Raw genomic sequence first — 7,705 nt, forward strand, 5'->3', positions numbered from 1 at the left:
CGCCGCCAGCCGAATAGCGACGACCGAGCCAACCGCCTCCTCTCCGSCCGGCGGGACCCCGCACCCCGCCCACCACCCGACGGCTCCTTCACCACCACTCCCCTTCGCCCCGCCGAGGCGCCGACGGGGTCTGTACCCCCACCTCTCCCTCAGGCTCCACCCGAGACGGCGCCGCCCTCACCTGAAGCGCCGGGCACTGCCCGTCTTGCGGAGCCCGCCGGCGGCGGAGGCGCGGAGGGAGGGGACGCGCGCGAGGCAGCGAGACGGCGGGGAGCGAGACGGCAGAAATCCGTGCGCTGCGCCGGACTCCGGCCACTCCGACTGCCGCCCCCCGCTGCCGCTTGCGCCCGCCCGACTGCCGCCTCCACCCCCGCCGATTGGCGGACGCCCAGCCGCCTTCGGATTGGGCGAGGGCCACGCGCAGGCTTCCGCCCCGCCGCAACCCATTGGCTCGCCGCGCCTGCCAATTAACGTCGCTTCCAAGCCGGTGGCTGGACGGGGCGGCGGGGGCGAAGGTGGCTGGCGGGCGGCGGGGGCGTGAGGGGCCGGCGCGCGCTCCTGGCGCCGGCGCGTGGGGCATGCGCTCGCCAACGGCTCGCCGGCGGCCGTTAGCACCGCGCGCCGCCTCCCCGTGCCGCCCCCGGTCCTCAAACTCAGCCCCCGCGCGCACCCGTGTCGCTCCTGTGGGCCAGTCCCAAGCTCGGGGCACCCCRCTCAGCTGCTTCTAGACCTGTGTATACATATATACATACACGSATATATATTCGAAATCTGCTGGCAGAGCAACGCTGCAGAACATCTCGGGCCTCGTAGTAAGTAAAGACATCATATGTCCCACTTCGATTATCCGCTGTCAGAGACTGTRTATCAGCAAAAAGATTAGTTTCCTTAACTGGAATTTGGCTAAGCTGATAGGAGCGGTGACAGGGAATTTTTAACGAGCGAAAGTGATGAAGACTTMTATTTTCCCTTCTGATTTCCAGGCTGTCTTGCTGAGGAACGCAGTGCCCTCTAACACCAGGATGTGGCAACCATAGTGCTGCACTGATCACACGTCTCCTGCCTGTCAGCGGGAGCCCAGGCTTCACTCAGAGAAACAACACCAGGCTTATTAATGCACTTGTCTGTCGGCTGTCTTTGAGACAGAGGTTGTTCAAGGACAGAGCCACCTTCAAAATCACATTGCTGATTTGGTTAAACRTCTGCGAGCAGAGACGCACAGTGCTTGAATGATATCACAGGTAGCTCTATTATTCCAGCCCTTGCCTATCTTTTGGATGTATTTGTTTTAGACAGAGGAGCATTTCTTTCAAGTGAGGTCCCCAAAACAGCAATCACGGTACATTGCCCCTTTGGCCTATGCCTTCTTTTCTCCTCCACGAATCTCAAAACTCCCCTCGCCTCTGCCCTTCTCTTTACCTACCTGCCTATGAGCTGGCTTGGGGATCACTGTGCCATGCTGCCACACAGCCCTGGGCGTTCTTTGCTCTTGGGCATGTTTCTTATGCAAGTTGGCATATAGTCAGCCAAGTCCTCCCGTATGCTCTCACTAAGTGTGTAACTCATTAATTTTAAGGAGTTTTAAGTTCACTAGGAGAGAGATTTAGGTTAGCCAAGCAGGATTGCGAGACCATATCACGGGGGTAAATTCTGCCTTCCGGAGAAATGTCTTTCACTTGATCTTAATTATTTCCAGTCAATGTTACTGTGAAATTTGGTTGGATCAGCAAGTTTTTAAAGCTTTAACATGATTTCCCACSCTCACCTTTTCTAATTCTCTTAAAAATTCTGTGTTGAAGGTTAAAATTTCATATTTAAGAGGAAGAACCTTGACATTTCTTCTCTCATTTCTGATCACAAATGCATTTTATTTTTCTATGCAGTCTCTCTCATTAAATGAGAGCCAGGTTTGCATAAACCAGCTGTCTTTACAAAAGATTAAAAATGATACAAATATATATAAAATCATAACCACAGTTCTGTCTGTAGAGACATGAATCAAGCTCCCATTTTGCCTATTGTCAAAGCTAGAAATTCTCCCTGCCAAAACACTTAGACCACCTTCAACCTCAATTTCAAAACACTCATTAATCTATATTGTATGGTCAAATAATGCTCAAACTTGCCCAAGGATTTAAGAAACAGACTTGGAATTCTGAGTAAATCATAGCTCTGAGTTCCTTGTGCAATGAAAGAGACTTACATGTTATTAGAGGACAGAGGCTAAACCTTGTGCTGGTGGGAAACTGACAAATAAAAAAAAAACTTACTCTGCACAGAGTTGATTGAATACTGCCTTGTGCCCCAAAATCATTTTGTCATGCTATCACCTATGAAAACCAAGGCTCACATTCTTATTTTACAGCAATATCAGAATGAGGCCAATGACTGCAAAGCARTGTACAAGAGGTATATATCCAGGCCCCAACTTGGCTTGCAAAAGCTGTCAAACTGTCTTTTAAAAGTGAGGAAAACAATTCTGTATTCTTCTAATCAGCTGTTCCCATACATGGACTTTGCCAGGGCTCTATACTACTTGCACCTTTTGTTTTTTTCCCCATATATCTAGGTACAGAAGAYTTAGCCCTGGTGTCACAGTGCCAAGGCAATAAATGGTTGCAGTTTGGGTAGTGCTCTTCACCTGGGAATCACACTTCCATATTCCATGGGAATGGAGGCGGAGCTGAAACTATCAACTTACACAACAGAATTGTATGAACAAATTGTATGAACAACTGGCTTAGGATTTTAACACCACTGGAGAAACAACAACTCTGTTATACAACCTTTCACTTAAACATCTTTAAAAATTCTGTAAAATTAAAACCAAAAATACAAAAAAGCAGTGGCAGGACTGTTAATTGGGGGGAAAAAAAAGAAAGTCACCAAAAGACGATTTACATGAAGATTTTAATTTAATATTGAAGGCTCCTTGAGGCACCACTTTAGGGAATACTATTTTTAAGTAGCTGAACATTCTCTTCTGGTTGCAGATATTTCCTATGTTTTTTACACTTAGAATGAAAAAAGGCTCAGACATCTTTGGAGACAAACAATACAAATAAAAGACAAAAATCAGAATAAAAAATACAATTTTAATTGTAACCTTTTCATCGCTTTTTCATGAGTATCATTTGAAACAATTAAGAAATGACATTATTAAAGTAGTCTAGTCTACATTTTGGATCAATGCTATGGATCTTCCTGTGAGTTATCTGTATACCTGAAAGCAAAATTTGTCTGCATTGGGGTTGATGCACATGCTGTTGCTCAGTTTGACTTCATCAGTATTACTTACAGTAATAAAGTTAAATGCAAGTATAAATATATGAAGACTTGAGGCAATATGTACTATATACATACATACATACATACATACACTCAAAAAATTGCTTGCAGAAATATACCTCAGTGGTTAATAAAGTACTATTTTTTCAATTTATAAAATGTAAATTCTCTTTATGCATATTCAAACACTAAATTTAGATATAATTAGTGGTCTAATTATATCTATCACTAGTCATGCGCCCTCCCAGCATGATGACACTATTATAATACCATGAATAATTTACACATATAGTGAATCATACTTTAACATATTAATCATCTTGAATTTAGCAATTTGAGATTTTTTTCTAAATATTAAAATTCAGTTGTTCTCTGAACATTTTCAGTTATATTCAAAACGTGACATCCTAGGAAAGATTACTTCAACCATTTTTTTTTAGGAGAAAGGCTAACAGTTTATGCAGCCTGCCTAGTGGATATTTAATTTAGACTGTTAGAGACAGGACAGGAAGTTTTCTGGAAAAAAAAAATCTCTCATTTTAGATAATATCCCACGGTTATTTTTATTTTAACACAATCTGTTTTTAAATGTTTCATGYGTCTTCTGCTGTCCTCAGAAATTGCACATGTCCTTTTAAGTACCAGTATTTTCTCTGTAGATAAATTCTGCTCCTTAGCTTCACTTACTGCAAGTTTCATTGGTATTTCTTGACTCTTGTTGCAGTAACATTTTAGAATTCTTTTCAGAATCTTTATAGCTAGCTGAGAAAGCCTAGGTGATGCACATTTTTTTACAGTTTTAAACCTAAATTTAAACACGGGTGGATTTTTTAATTGTGAATGTARTCCCTTTATTGATTACATAAGCCAACAGCTAGCATCAATTTTCAGGATATTAAATTTAACTCCAATTAATTTTACCGCTTAACTGGCCAACTTTAATTAGGAAATAACTTTTCTTAACATAAGTCCTACATATTTTGTAGGTATTTGTATGAAATACTCTTTAACATCTCCTGCTTATATCAAGGTTTTAATTAGTGTTTCATACTGTCCTACTTTTTCTATTTGAAAACACATTTCTATGGTTATTTCAGACATGAAAGATACACTTTTAATAGGTACAAAATTTGAGACTCATTAAGGCATTGAAGACTYGCTGTTAACGGTAAAGATACACCTATGTCATCAAAGCAGTTGTAAAGGTCTGTCTATGGATTGCTTCAAGTGTGGAGGGTCTTTAAGCTTGCCAAAGCTTTGATGGCAATTAAAAAATAAAATAAAATCCTGTCTTGCACATAAACAACTTCCTCCTATTGAGTAGAAACAATCAATCTTTCCACTTTATTCATCTATCTTCCTATTTCCTCTTAATAATCAAAGTTTTAACAAAATTACAGCTAAGGTTAGCTTTTCTCTATAGTTTTGTTTTCTGCAAGGAGTGGAAAGTTTGCAAAAAGTGTTTTTTTGTTTTGTTTTGTTTTTTTAAAGAAAACCCTACAGGTTTGCAGCATAACTATCTCTGGACACCAGGTTTATATTTTGAAACCCAAGCACCAGATGGCATGGAATTCTTCCCACTGAATGGAAGGCTTGAGCAAGCTATTTTAATAAACGAGGAACAAAATATAAGTTACAGGCTGGCCACCTATGTAAACCAAACAGTAACTACTTCAGGAGTAGAACTAGTATATGATGACAGAGTAAAGACCTTCCATGGCTATAGATAAACGAGCCGTTCCTGGCACGGTCCCCTGCTGAAGCRCAGTGCTGTACATCTTCTGTGAAATGCCTATTGTTTTGCTAAGTCTATAGCAGGAAGTGAATCAGGAGACRGGGGGACATTTTAGGCAGAAGTGCTATTGTGAAGCAAACAGCAACAAAGTAGTTTTAGGGATAATACCATTTCCTTTATTCTAATTAAGACCCTGCAGCCTTGAAAGAAGCTGTTCTGTGTGGATCTTATTAATTCCATGTCAGAGAACTAATAGAGAGAAAGGTTAGTGCCCAGGAAGCAAGCCTGAGTATTCAACTCTAGCAATAAGCTGCTTTTGCAGCAATGTTGTTATAACAACTACCGTGGCTTTTTAGTGCTTGTCTTTTTAATTCTTTGTACAATGCAGTCGTTATGCCAGTGATCACTTGAGCGTATGAAGAGCAGCATTTTAGGTCTGAGAAACGAATTTATGTTAGATCTCTCTGGCAAGTTATTACAGTAGCTGAAGTCAGAGTTTTTCAGGACTATTATTTCTCATTTATTTTGTCACACTAAAACTCAAAACAGTTTCTGTACCCTACAGCCAGATATGCATCGAGCTTCACTGGCCTAGGTCCAAGGTTAGTTACTCAGAACTAAGGGCTTGTCTGCATAGAGTCATTCAAATTTAAGCCCATTTAAACCCTCTCAATCAGAGGTAAAACAGTCTTTAATCTTTTGGAAAATWAGGCTTCAGCAAAAAAAAAAAGACCACCTAACCTTTGAGTGAGAGGGTCCACACAAGATGTAACATCTTTTTATTATGCACATTAACATCACATCCTTAGTTAATTCCCCTTAACACCTGTAGCAGACATGCCCCAACTGGCTTACACATCTCACTGATCACCCTAGTGCCAATTGATAGCAGAGTAAGCCCAGGCTTTTATCAGTTTATAAAACCACTTCATAGTATTAATTCTGTCTCACTACAGGAAGTGGATTTAGATAAGGAGAGCAAGAATGAAAAGTTCATGACATTATTCCTGAGCATGCAATATAGTTGTCCTTTCCAGTTCCTCCTCCTCCTCACCAGATCTTCACCTTTACCTTTCACGACATGTACTAACAACCATATGACAGCACAGTATTCGCATATTGTCCTCCTCCCTCCCTCCTACCCAGCCTCCCCCAGAACTGTTTGCTATGACTCCTTTTGTTTCCTTCTTACCCCTGGTTCTGAGCTTTCAGACAAGCTGTTTCATGCACAGAACAGACTCATTTCGGTTTCCACAGACTGCAACCTTGTTCTTACTCAGATTTCTTCAAAGTGGCATTGTACTTTCCATAGGTCTTGCATAGAAAAATAGACATTATGTAACAATGGAGGTTCCTGATTTTGGTTTTCTTAAGAAAATTTTACTTAGCTATAGGAGACTTCCTGCTTTTCACACAGGAGAAAGGCATCCTTGCTCGCTTTCAGTTTGCTTTTCATTACCAATAATCAGAAAGGCAATCTTAATCATCTAGTATGTCATGCTATTTCAGTTTTGTCCCATAGGGCCTTTGTTGCTTGTTTTTTTCACATATTAAAAGTGAAAAGAAAGCTAGGTCTTCAAACTTCAGCCTCTGCAAGAAGCCTGTTAGAAGAGGAAGAGAGGAAGCGAGAAGAAAGCAGTCTGATACATCCAATCAGTAGCCCATTGTTTTCAAAAAGAAAGGAGCGGGAGACCAGGAAGAGAGGGGCCACTGTATCTGCAGCCTATTTTGCATTATTGAATTTGTGCTTGGGCCAGCAGGAGAAATTACTAACAATATGCTGGTTAGAGACAGAACTGTAAAAGGCTACACTAACATTTAAAATCCAAGTTACACCTTTGAGAATAAGAATACTTAGTCAAAATTTCCTATCAGAGTTTTTTTTTAATGTTTAGATATTGAGGTAGTTATGGTAATTCTGATAATTATGGTATGGTAGTCATGGTAAAAGATTTTTTTCACTAAGTATTTTTTTTTACAAAGATATCAGGTAAAATGTTTGAAATATGCTTTCCCAATACTATAGTGGTCAGAAAGAAAGATTTGTGTATTCCAAACCAATAGCCCCACTGCAAAAATATCTTCCATATCAAATACTGCTCTGCAATTACATGTGAATGAAATACTCCTGCTACATACTGGGAGAGAAATTCTTGTTTTTTTGAAAGCAATAGCAAGACTTTCACTGACTTTAATATGATCACAGGTTTTCACAAGTCAGTACTAYGAGATGCATTACACTGCTTTATGAGAGTATGAGCTCTGAGGTGACCCATTTCCAAACCATTAGAACCCCCCAAACAATTAGATAACACTATTCAATACAACCATTATTATAAATAATACCATTCCTATTCCATATGTCTTGTGAGTCTGAGTTCTGGGGGCCCTAATTCAACTCACTACCTACGTACAAAGACACTATTGCAAACTCAGAGAAATACCTGTAAGCATGTGTTTGAAAGAACAAGATTATTTACTTTTACAGTACCATCAATTTCAGTTGATTGTGGAACTGCAGTTAAAAAAGTATCTGCTAATGTTATTCTCCAAAGCTGTCTACAGTAACATATTCTAATAACCTAGGTGAGGTTTTGCTTTCACTTTAGGCAGGATCAATAACGTCACTGCAGCTTGCTTTAGCGTATTATGACTTCTATATACGCCAAAAGTTACTATGCA

At 40.6% G+C, this 7,705-nt stretch overlaps 1 protein-coding gene and 1 long non-coding RNA gene across 4 annotated transcripts in view; one reads left to right on the forward strand and one right to left on the reverse strand.

Moving 5' to 3' along the window:
- PACSIN2 (protein kinase C and casein kinase substrate in neurons 2) overlaps positions 1-342 on the reverse strand; it is a 67,708-nt gene extending 67,366 nt beyond the window's left edge. For all 3 annotated transcript variants that reach the window (XM_085324484.1, XM_085324478.1, XM_085324479.1), the window contains exon 1: positions 182-342. The gene's annotated coding sequence lies outside the window, so the exon portion shown is untranslated. The remainder of the gene's footprint in view (positions 1-181) is intronic.
- Positions 343-576: 234 nt separating this feature from the next.
- LOC146584611 (uncharacterized) lies at positions 577-3,329 on the forward strand. The gene is made up of 2 exons (XR_014898175.1): positions 577-812; positions 984-3,329. It is a non-coding gene; the product is annotated as an uncharacterized LOC146584611 (long non-coding RNA).
- The last annotated feature ends 4,376 nt before the right edge of the window (positions 3,330-7,705 follow it).

The sequence above is a fragment of the Rhea americana genome, unplaced genomic scaffold (assembly GCF_003343005.1).
Source record: "Rhea americana isolate MKP2758 unplaced genomic scaffold, rheAme1 scaffold_91, whole genome shotgun sequence".
Lineage (NCBI taxonomy): Eukaryota > Metazoa > Chordata > Aves > Rheiformes > Rheidae > Rhea > Rhea americana.